The sequence below is a fragment of the Rhincodon typus genome, chromosome 7 (assembly GCF_021869965.1).
Source record: "Rhincodon typus isolate 14 chromosome 7, sRhiTyp1.1, whole genome shotgun sequence".
Taxonomy (NCBI): domain Eukaryota; kingdom Metazoa; phylum Chordata; class Chondrichthyes; order Orectolobiformes; family Rhincodontidae; genus Rhincodon; species Rhincodon typus.
Genome location: NC_063338.1, coordinates 14,294,176 through 14,306,974, shown reverse-complemented (window position 1 = coordinate 14,306,974; position 12,799 = coordinate 14,294,176).

Here is a 12,799-nt window from a genome sequence, read left to right as displayed (position 1 = left end):
CTACGCGATATCATTTTGCATTATTCTTATACAGAGCAAACCCAAAGAAACTTCTGTATCAGAGGAGGAATAACCACAAGCTCAGAGCAACTTGGTTTCAAACAGAAAGACCTTTGCCTGTGGGAAGATGACAGCTTTGTACACAGCTTTCCATTCCTCTGCAATTTGTGGTGCATTTCTGTAATCTGAGCTGCACATTGCTCCTCACACAGTTGCCTCAGTTTTCAGGAGGTAACCCTAGCAACTTGCTGTGCCTGTCCCTCCAATGGCCGATAAGAGCAAGCAGGGAGAAAGATGCCGGATCCAACCAGGGCCTGGCTCCTTTCCCGATCACCCTGTTGGCTCGAAATTTGTTCAGGATCTAAAGTGCGCCCTTGAGCAGCAGGACCAGGAACGGGTGAGCCACCTCCTCCAACATTGTGTTAAATGCGTGGATGCCATCATCGAACTTTCCAACGATGACTGGATGAAGGATCCATCTGCCCAACTGGACCCTCTCGTTCTGCTTGGTCAGCAGTTGTACAATTCATTTGTGCTTCAAGAACGTTATATTTTACTGTTTTTAACAAGGATATCTGAACAACTTCCTGTTTCCCTTCAGTTATTTTGCCTTTTGGTTGATTGAAAGGCTTAGAATTGTTGTAGTATGGGACATCCAAAGCACTTAATGGCCAATGAAGTGTAGTCACTGTAGTCCTGGGGGAAATGCAGCATCCAATTTGTACATAGCAACTCCCACAAAAATGCAATCTGATTCTGACCAGTTTATCCGTTTCATGTTGGTTGAGCTATAAAGGTCACCAGGGGAAAAATTCCAGGTCGCTCTGAAATAGTGCTCTGGGGTTCTTTACATCAATCCAAAGGTCAGCAACCCCAACAATACTGCACTTCCACAGTACTGCCATGGAGTGTCAGATAGATGATATTTCTCAGGTTTCTGCAATGAGATTAGAACCTGCAACCTCTGACCCAGAGGCATAAGTGTCATTAGTCAGTCATGGCTGACCCCGGATTGCTCCCAAACTGTTAATTACCCCACCTTGACTTTGTTCACTGTTATAGTTTTGTTGAAGTTTTCAACTTTATTGAGTTGCTGATAAATATTGGTCAGTTTTCAAAACAGTAATTTGCTTTGAAATCTCTCCATCTCTCCCTCCACTTTCAAGATGCTCCTTACAACTCAGCTATTTGAGCAATGTTTTGTTCACTTATCCTAATATCTTTATTTGTGACTTGGCGTGGTGTTTTGTTAGATTCTTGTTAGGTACTTTGGAGAGTATTTTACTTAAAGGTGTGATATAAATGCAGGTTATTATGGTAAATCAAGAAAAAGACATAAAATGATTTACAAACATGAGTTGGGAATGGCTTCCCAGTCAATTCACTGGGACACAGTGAACAAAGCAGAAATGAGTAACACGCCCCAAATTATTGAGAAGTCCTCAGAAGTGCAACCAAGGGCCCCCGGTTAAGATATTATTTGCTGAAAAAAGTGGCTAAGTGTGATGAGAAGTCCTCATCTTCTTCTTAAAGCCTCGCCTGTTCCTTTGTTAACACTAGGTGTAACTATTCAAATACTGTCATGGCCTGTCTCCCAATTTGGCTGTAAGCAATAGCAGTGGAATGCCTGTAGATGTTACCTATATGTGCTTCCAAAAGGCAAATGATTTGGTTGTGAATATAGGTGGGACAGGGATAAGGTGAATACGGAGTCCAAAATTAGAGGGCATAGGTTTAAGATGAGAGGGGTAAGATTTAGAAGGGAGATAAGGGACAACTTTTTCACACACAGGGTGGTGCATGTATGGGAATGAGCTGCCAGAGGAAGCAGTGGTGGCTGGTACAATTGCAACATTTAAGAGGTATCTGGATGGGTACATGAACAGGAAGAGTTTAGAGGGATATGGGCTAAATGCTGGCAAACCGGACTAGATTAATTTGAGATATCTGGTTGGCGCAGACAATTTGGACCGAAGGGTCTGAATCCGTGCCGTACGACTCTATGACTCTACGGCAGAATATGACTGGTGGTGACCTGCGAGGATCAGTATTGAGGACGAGACTCCTCACTGGATTATTAGTGATGGAGACGATAGTAAAGAAAAATGTTCAAGCTTGCCAATGACACAAAGATGGGAGCCACTGTGAATTGTGTAGATGGAGACATGAAATCACACAGAGATGTAAATAAATTAACTGAATGGGCAAAAGTGTGGCAGAAGGATTTCAATAGATACAAACCTGGATTTTGCATCTAAGAAGGATTTAAAAAAATGTACTTTCTAAAGAGTAAAATGCTGGAAAGCCAATGGATGTCCAATGAAAATTCAGACTATTATTTAATGAGAGAGAGAGAGACTCCAGAAAAGTGCAGCACAGAGGAATATGGGAGTTGTTGTGAATGAAACACAAATGTTTACAATGCAGATAACATCAAGGATTAAGTAGACCAATGGAATTGTGGTCTTTATTGGTTGGGCATTGAAGTTTCAAAATGGGGAAGTTTTGTTACAACTGTCCAGGATTTTGGTGAGGCTGCACTCGAAGTGCTGCGTGTGGTTTTGATCCCTATATTTAAGAAAGGATGCACTGGCATTGAAGACAGTTCGAAAAAGATTCACTTGGCTAATTTCCGGGATGAAGAGGTTGACTCATCAAGAACAGCTGAACAGATTAGGCATTTATTAGAGTTTATAAGGATGAGGGGTAATCTTATTGAAAAATTCTGAAGGGGCTAAACAGGGTAGATGTTGAGAAGATCGTTCTATCAGTGGGGGAGTCTCAAATTAGGGGACATAGTTGCAGACTAAGGGGATGTCCATTTAACACTGAGATGCAAAGGAATTTCTTCTTCCAGAGGATAATGAATGCCTGGAAATCTCACTACCAGAGAGTTGTGGAGGCTACATCACTGGAAGTAAATAGGTTGACAGATTTTTGAAACATTGGGGAGCTAAGAGTTATGATGAGGAATTTAGGAGGAGTTGAAGCCTGAGGCTGATCAGCCATGATCTTGTTGCATGGCTGGTCAGGCTCGGAGGACCAAGTAGCCTCCTCATGGTCCTATTTCTTTTTTTCTTACATTGTCAGAGGGTTGTGAGTCTTTAGAACTGTCTTCCTTGAGAAAGTGATGAAAGCAGAGGGCTTGGATATTTTTGATGCAGCAGTAATTAGAGGGTAGGTGGGAGTGCGGATTTGAGATTACAGTCAGCCATGATCATATTGAATGATGGAGCAAGCTTGAGCAGCTGAATGTCTATTCCTGCCCTCAGATTCAGATGTTCACATGCCCAGGCAATGCTGGAGAAGCAAGCCCCGAATGAGCTTGGCACAGGGCTTCATGCAGTCCATCCTTTTCAGGATAGTGGTCAGTTCCATTAACACAATTGCTGACCCAACTATGTTAAAGAATCAGATGGCCAGTGTCTACCATTGCAGCACTCAGGTGAAGTCATGTAAGTTGTCTGCTGCTATCAGTGACATGCCACAGCTCACTCAGGGAATCCAAGCTGCTGTGGCGACATGCAGACTTTCCTGCATGATGTAGTCCAGAGCTACAGACAGTGATAGTGTGTGTCATCTTTCCATCATGTGGCTGACAACGTATCTCACCCGCTCTTGCTGCCTGCCATTGTTATGTGTTGGAAAGATTTGCAGGTTTATTGTCCCCTTGTTTTTTCCACACTTATGGTCACAGCTTCCATCGCCAGCGAATCTTGGAGTGGGACCCAATGCCAGAGCCTCTGACTCAGATGCAGGGATATTGCACGCTACTCAGAATACCTCGCACACTGGTCCTGGATACCCGTGTGCACAATGTTTTCGGGCTCTCACAGCAGCTGGGCGACCTGTTATCCGATAGGATTGGTGAGGCATAACCTCAGGGGGAGTTGCAGTAGTTGCATCAAATACAAATCGGCTGTTAGTTGGGGAAGGTGCTGTACACATGTTTAGCTGCAGGAGATTAAGAGAAGGAATTGACACCACATCAGTGTTGCACATTGATCAACAATACCATCTGCCTAGTCCACAAACTTATCAAAATGGCGTCAGGCGTGGCTCCCATAGGAAAGTTGAGAGTACAGTTAGGGTGGCATTGTAAGAGGGAAAACAGTAACCAGAACACAAAATCACAGGCATAAGGGAATCAACGTCCACTGCCCACATTTATCTCATGCACCAACATAATAAGGGCTGGAGGTCATGGAAAGGGTCTAATCACATTTTCAAGGGCAACCAGTGATGGTTAGTAAAGGTCAGCCTTTCCATCAATGCCCATATCCAGAGAATGATATTGTTTTAAAAGTGAGGCTGATTAAAATCCTTTGTGTAAATAAAATAAACAAATAACCATAATGGTGAAAAAAAAACAGGCAGTCAGGGTGAACGACCCACTGAACTGCCCACTGTCCATGCCCAACTTGGCCCGGTAAAATGTGGAGTATTTGCTACCAACTCAGTAAAGATCCTGGTTGAGGATCTCTGCAGCAATAACACTGCTTTAACTTCTAGCCAACAATTCTCTGCTTGTCTCACTGTTCCTCTATCCAGGGTCAGAAATTGACAGGCATAAGCATGTAGAAAACACATTTACTTAATGTTCTATTTTCAGCCACTTGCAACACTGGTATCACAGGGCTGCAAATACATTCAAACCTTGTTGCCAGACAGATTGAGGGAACCTGGGAGTGGCTTGCATGGAAACAAAATACACAGACATATGATTAACAGCGCAGCTCAAAGTGAGATCTTGTGACCCAGCTCCTCATTCCAAGTTTGATGGTACCTAATAAGGTCGGAATGAGATGTAATTGTCTACAGACACGCGCAGTTCTGGAAGTGTAGAAGTTGTGCAATGCTGTGCTTCTGATGTACATTGCAGAGTTTTAGTTGAAGCTGGGGTAGGAGCTCACTGCCCTTGACCATTTGAGTCAAACTTGAGCAACTCCACCTCCTAGCAACCCCCGCCAACCCCTAGTGGTTTATGTTTTAGAGGTCAGGCAGGAAACTTTACCCACATGCACTCAAATATTGCTCAGGAAGCAGCTTCTGAATCTCATGAACTTGGAGGTAGAAAACTATGTTCCTGAATGCAAAAGATTAGTGTCTGCATTGGAAAACCAAAGGTGTAAAATATGTAACAGAATGCCCGATAGTGAGTATGAGGCATGGCTGACAGTTGTGTAAGATTGGTGGCACACAATTTGGAGTGCAAGACGAGGAAAGCACTGATTGTAGGTGAGTGATGTGAAAACATCAGGAGTGTTGCAATTTAAATGAGCGGACGATAAAAAGCGGCTGCCCTACCTTAAAGACCCTGGCAAGATTGTTGAATTTCTTCTGGCATTGCTGTCAAATCCTGAGCGCAATGCTCCCAGCAATCACTCACGCTGCAATGTCTCCTGGTGCGAATTTGTGGCAGCAGCTCAGTGTGGGGCATGGAGCAGTCAGCAGTCAGACCACATGGATGCCCCCTGAGCTGGTCTGCTGTGGAGAGCCGGTGGACAGAGACTGTGATTTTTTTTAACTTTGCTTCTTGTTTTTCTGACCTATGGTTATATTGTGTATAGCTGTAATGTAACTAAGAGGCTATACCTAGGTAACTTTATATCTAAGATGGCGCTGTAAGAGGTGACTTATAAACTTTTCACTGTACTCATTTGAGTGCATATGACAATAAAGCTAATTCAGTTCAATTCATTAATGTTTGGAGGTTTTCCTGTCCCGCAGCCTCTCTGCCTCTTCACAGCCGCCCAGGAGAAAGTAACCACACTCTCATCCCCCTTCCTCAGTCATTTCTTCAATCGGAGGCCTTTCTCTGATATCTAGGCCTAGAACATTCCACCCCTTTAAGGAATACAAAGCAGACAGTGCTGGAGAAACTCAGCAGGCCTGGCAGTGTCTGTTGGAGAGCGAAACAGAGTTCTCTTCACTGGAGAATTCAAATATTGGATTTCTAAAGCAAGGTCACTTTGAGGCTAGCCAATTCAACATTTAGGACAAAGTGCGCCACTTCTGATGGATAGGGATCTCAGTCAAAAATGATCCTCAATCTGATTTTAACAAAAGGCTGTTCAACAAGAGGTGCTTTAGACAGATATTTGTAACAACACAACGTCCATTGGAACTGTTTATCCATAAAAGGACACCAAAGGCCCATTTCAGAGTTTCTCTGGACTTAGCGATTAAGCTAGATCATCATCTCACTCATCAGGAATGGTCAGTTGGAATCACCAGTGAGCCACAGAGAAGCAGAGATCCATGCAGAGAAGTTAATTAAATGCAGGATGTTGAAAGAGGCACCACAGAAGGTGGGCTTGGACAGCCACTGCCCCGGAGCAAATTTAAGTCTCTTGTTGTGCAGCTAGAAAGTCGACTGCTTGAAAATGTTATTTGTCAGATGATGCCGTATTTCAGAACTTTATCCCTGTTATGTGTACTGGCATTGTGTCCCAGTGTGGCATCCCTGGACAAAATACCAGTCTGTATCTTGGTATTGTGTCCCAGTGCAGTATCCCAGTAAAAAATATCAATCTGTATCTTGGTATTGTGTCCCAGTGCAGTGTCCCAGTACAAAATACCAGTCTGTATCCTGGTACAATGTTCTAGTACAGAATCATAGAAACATAGAAACTTAGAAACTAGGAGCAGGAGTAGGCTATTCGACCCTCTGAGCCTGCCCCACATTTAATGCGATCATGGCTGATCATCTGCCTAAATGCCATATTCCCATTTTCTCCCTATACGCCTTGATGCCTTTAAAATCTAAAAATGTATTAATCCCTTGCTTGAATATATTCAGTGACTTGGCCTCCACAACCTTATGTGGAGAGAGTTCCACATGTTCACTACCCTTTGAGTGAAGAAATTTTTCCTTGTCTCAAACATAAATGGTCACACCCCATTTTCTGAGACTGTGTGCTCTGGTTTTAGACTCATCAACCAGGAAAATCATCCTTCCTGCATCTAGTCTGTTCAGTTCTGTTACAACTCTATGCATTTCAGTCAGATTCCCTCTCATCCTTCTAAACTCTAGTGAAAACATGGGCCTAGTTGAATCAATCTTTCCTCATAGAATAGTCTTGCCATCCCTGGTATCAGCCAAGTGAACCTCTACTGCACTCCGTCTATGGCAAGTTTTGCCTTTCTTAGCTATGGGGACCAAAACTGCACACTACATTCCACGTGTGGTCTCACCAAGGCCCAATATAATTGCAGTAAGATATCCTGCTTCTGACCTTAAATCCTTTTGCACTGTAGGCTAATATGCCATTTGCCTAATTGCCTGCTGTAGCTGTATGACTACGTTCATTGGCTGGTGAACAAGAACGTCCAGATCCCCTTGTACATCCACATTTTCTAATATATCACTATTTAAATAATACATGGCCTATCTGTTTCTTTACACAGTGAAGTGTTTAAGTCTACATATAGCTATGTGGTACTGCATCTGCCATGTGTTTGCCCACACACACAACTTGCCCAAATCACCTTGAACCTTCCTTGTATCCCCCTCAGAACTCGCAGACCTGCCCAGTTTTATGTCATCAGCAAACTTGGAAATATTGCATTTGGTTCCCTCATCCAGATCATTCATGTATGTCATGAAGAGTTGAGGTCAGCACTGATCCTTGCTAGTCGCTGCCTACTACTCAGAAAAAGGCACCTTTATTCCCATTCTCTGTTTCCTGTCTGTCAGCCAAATATCAATCCATGCCAATTACCCCTATCCCATATGCTTTAACTTTGTTGACTAGCCTCTTCCAAAGGACTTTATGAAAAGTCTTCTGAAAATCCAAATATATCACCTTTCATAAATACATGCTGGCTTTGTTCAATCACATTAATGCTTTCCAAACATTGTGTTATGATGTCTTTTATAACAGACTCTAACAATTTTCCCACTAGGCTAACTGGTTTGTAATTCAATGTTTTGTTTTCTCTCTCTCCGTTTTAAAATAGTGAGGCTACATTTATCCCTCCAATCTGTAGGAACTGATCCAGAGCCTATAGAATTTTGGAAGGTGGTCACCAAGGCATCCAATATTTCCTGGGCCACTTCCTTTAATATGGTGGAATAGAGATTATCAGGCACTGTGGATTTGTCAGCCTTTATACCCATTGGTTTCTCCAGCAAATATTCTTACTGATATGATTTCCTTCAATTCCTCTCTCTCTCTCACTAGATCCTTGATTCCCTAAAGTTTCTGAGAGCTGCCCTCCTTTGTGTAGATTGAAGCAGAGTGTGTGTTCAATTCTGCTGCCATTTTGTTGTTCCCCATTACAATTTCCACAACTTCTGATTATAAGAATCCCAGTGCAGAATCTGAATACAGTATACTGGCACTGTGCCTCAGTACAGAATCCCAGCACTGTATCCTGGCACTGTGTAATAGAACAAATTCCCAGAACTATGTCTCAGTAAGAATCCTAGTGAAAAAAAAATCCCATCACTGTATCACAGTACTGCATCCCAGCACAGAAAAAGTGCTGTATGCAGTATGGTATTCCAATACCTTTGTATTGTATCATAGCATTGTATCTGAGTGCAGTATCCTTGAAGTATTCCTAGTACTTTAACTGAAATTTGGCTTAAAGACTAGCAAGAATGGCAGCTCAAAATCTCTGGCTTTCAGGTGGAATAGAGAAGGGATTAAAACAAAAAGGGGCATAGTAAGATTGGTTTGTGAGGAGAGATGAGGTATCAAATTAAGTATCGAATGAGGGAAACAGAAACAGAAAACGGGCAGTAACTGCAAGGTATATACAATTGGCCCTCAAAAGAGTGGCAAAGAGACAGAGAAGTGAATATGTGTCTGAGCCAAAACTAGAGGGCATAGATTTAAGGTGACAGGGGAAAGATTTAAAAGGGACCCAAGAGGCAACTTTTTCACACAGAGGGTGTTGCGTGTATGGAATGAGCTGCCACGGGAAGTGGTAGAGGCTGGTACAATTACAACATTTAAAAGGCATCTGGGTGGGTACATGAATAGGAAGGGTTTAGAGGGACATGGGCCAAATTCTGGCAAATGGGACTAGATTAATTTAGGATATCTGGTTGGCATGGGTGTGTTGGACCAAAGGGTTTGATTCTGTGCTATACAGCTCTATGACTCTATGACTCTAATAGTTATGGATGTGAAAACTATCAAATATCAACTGGAATGCAAACAGCATGAAAGATACAGAAGGCACAATGTTCCTGGACTGATTTCAAGAGAACCTTTCCAACCAGCTGTTACAAACCTAATGAGAAAGGGGACAACTTGGATTTGGCCTTAGGAAATGAAGCTGGGCAGGTTAATGAAGTAGCAGTGGGTGATCCTTTTGGAGACAGTGATCATAATAGTTATATTTAGCACCATTACGGAAAGGGACAAAGATAGATCAGGGATAAAAATTGTAAACTGAACGAAGATAAACTTTACAAAGCTGAGGAATGATTTGGTACAAGTGTAATTGTTATAGCAACCTGAAGGAAAATCAGCAACTAATTGCACAGTCTAGGCATGTTCCCCCAAAAATAAACCAATGATACTATCAAACCTAGAAGACCCAGGCAGCCCCCTATTTAGCAATGTAAGAGTTGAGATAAATTAGAAAAATAGAGCTTTTGTCAACCTCAAAATAATTAATACTTTAGGAAGATTAGGCTCAAGAAATGTATAGGGTAAAGTGAGAAAGGAATTTAGGAAAACAAAAAGAGCATATGAAAAGATGTTGACAGGTAAAATTGAGGAAAATCCAAAGATACTTTATCAGTACATTAAAGAAAGAGGATGGTTAAGGAAAGGGTAGGGGCTATCAGAGATATACATGGTTCTTCATGATGACTTTGTCTTGTCTTCACAGAGGGCTGATGGAAAACTTCTAGTTAAAGATGAAGTTAAATTTACTAGAAAAATACTAAATACAGTACTAGATAAGATAAACATGATGAGAAGGGAGTACTGGAAAGATTGATCGTCTTGAAGGTGCAGAACCACAAGGGCTGGATGAATTGTATCCTCAGCTGTTAATGGAAGTCAAGGAGGGAATAGTGACTGCTCTGAAGATCATTTTCCAAACTTTACTCAATACAGGCAGGTACCAGAGACTGGAGGTCTGCAAACATTGTACCATTATTGAAAAAGGGTGTGAGGGCTAGGCTCAGTAATTAGAGACTGTCATTCTGACCTCAATGGTGGGCAAATTATTAGAATCAAGACTGAGAGATAGAATGAACTATTCAGAAAGGCACAGATTAATCAGGGATGGTCAGCATGGTTTTGCTAATGGGAGGTCGTGTCTTACAGACTTAATTGAATCTAGAAGATTGATGAGGTAGTGCAGAAGATGTTGTCTACCTGGATTTTAGGAAAGTATTTGACAAGGTCTTGTGTGGAGGACTGGTCAAAAAAAATTAAAGTCAAGTGGATACAGGGAAATGTGACAAATTGGATCCAAAATTGGAACAGTGATATGGGACAATGGACAATGTGTGACAATGTCTTTGCAAATGGCAAGTGGTTTCTAGTGTTGTTCCACAGGGATCAGCGCTGGATCCCTTGCTGTTTGGGTATGTATGTGATGCAGTGGTAACATCCCTACCTTTGAGCCCAGAGGCCCAGGTTCAAGTCCCAAATGCCCAAAGGTGTGTGATAATATTTCTGAACAGGTTGAATAGAAAGCAGTTTAAATTTAAGTATGAGAGGCATGATATGGAAATTTGCAGAAAACACAAGAATTAGCCATACAGTTGATAGTGAAGAGGATGGCTGTTGAGTGTAGAAAGATAGCAAAGGTTTGGCCGAGTGGGTGAAAAAGTGGCAAGTGGAATTCAACCTGGAGAAGTGCAAGATGATGCATTTGGGGATAGCAAACAAAGCAAGGGAGTACACAATAAACGAAGGGTATTGAGGGAGGAAGAGGAAGTGAGATACTTTGTCGTGCATGCCTACAGGTCCACGGAGGTACAAGACAGGTAGATAAGGTAATAAAGCCAACCTATGGGAAGTTTTCCTTGATTGGGTGATGAATTGAATACAACAGCAGAGATGTAATGCTGAAACTATATCAGACGCTGGATAGGTAACAGGCAGATTTTGTGTAAAGTTCTGGTCATGACATTACAGCAAGGATGTAATTGACCTCGGAAAAGTGCAGAGGAGACTTACAGAATATTGCCAGGGCTTGAAAATAGCAGCTTTGAGGAAAGATTGGATAGACTAGGGATTTTATTTCCCCTTTAGAACAGAGGAGGCCGAGGGGATGATTTAATTGTAGCACATTAATTAATGAGGGACTAGGATAGAGTGGACAGGAAATTCTTATTTCCTCTCGTGAAGAGGTCAGTTACCAGGGAAACAGATTTGAAGTGATTGGTGTAAGGCTGAGAGGGGATATGAGGACGAACCTTTTCATCCGTAGGGAGTGGGTGTCTAGAATTCTTAGCCCAGTTTGGTGGTTGAGGTGGAAACACTGAACTCATTTAAAATGAAGCTAGATCTGCACCAGAAACGTTGTAACCTGCAAAGCTACAGACCAGTTACAGAAACATGGGACTGGAATAGTCTATTTAACTGGCACTGTCATGGTGGGCTGAATGGCCTCTTTCTGTGTTATTCTATGGTTCCACTGTTTCCAAATTGTCTTTCCGAATCCTATATCCCGGTACAAAGCTTTGATACAATATCACAGTGTTGAATCATAGTAGTATATCCCAGTATTCTATACTGATGCTCCATCCAGGTACTTTATCCCTGTGCTGCATCTCAGTCCTATGTCCTAGTTTTTTTTTTATTCCAGTGCTGCTAGCTGTTGTTTTATCTTGGCACTTTATCTGATATCGTATCCTAATCTGATACCCTGCGCAGTATCCCAGAGGTACAGCTGTTTTGTTATTCAATCATTGGACTTTGTTGAGTTGGCTAGATCACTATTTATTACCCATCCTTCACTGACCTTGAGAAGGTAGCAGTGAGCTGAATTTCCTATGATGTAAGTGTATGCACAATTGATTCAGGGAGGCCATTCCAGGATACTGTCTCAGAAACGATGAAGGAACAGTGATATCGTTCCAAGTCAGGGTGGTAAGTGGCTTGGAGGGGATTTTTCAGTGGTGGTGATGTTTCCGTGTATTAGCTTCCCTGGCCCTTCTGGATGGTACAGGTCACAGATTTGGAAGGAGTTGCCAAAAGAATCTTTGCAAGTTTCTGTCGTGCATCCTACATATGGTGTACACTGCGTCCACTGTAGGCCAATTTTAAGAGATGGAATGTCTCTGGCAATGCAGGACACCAAACATAAGGGCTGCTTTGTACTGAATGGCATTTACCTACATGTCTATTATTGTCCAGGCAATAGAGATGTATTCCATCATAAGACTTGTGTTTTGTAGATAGTGGAATGATTTTGGGGAGTTGGAGGTGAGTTAGCACTACAAAATTCCCAGCCTCTGACTTGTCTTTGTAGCCTCAGTATTCACATGGCAGGCCCAGTTCAGACTATGGCCAAAGTTGGCCTTCTGTGTGTTGATAGGGGGGGATTTATCAATGGTAATGCCATGGAACAACAAGGGGATATTGTTATGTTTTCTCTTGTTGAAGATAGTTATTGCCTAGCATTCATTTTGTGCAAAATTTACTTGTCATTTATCATCTCAAGCCTGATTGCTAGTCTGCTATTGCCGAATGTGATCATGGAGTGTTTCAGTATCAGAGGAGTCCCTATTCTGGAACTGTATCCCTGTGAGTGCTGCATCTACATTGCAGCCTGGACACTGAGTGTCTATTAACTGGGAGGCGGCGGGGGGGAGGCG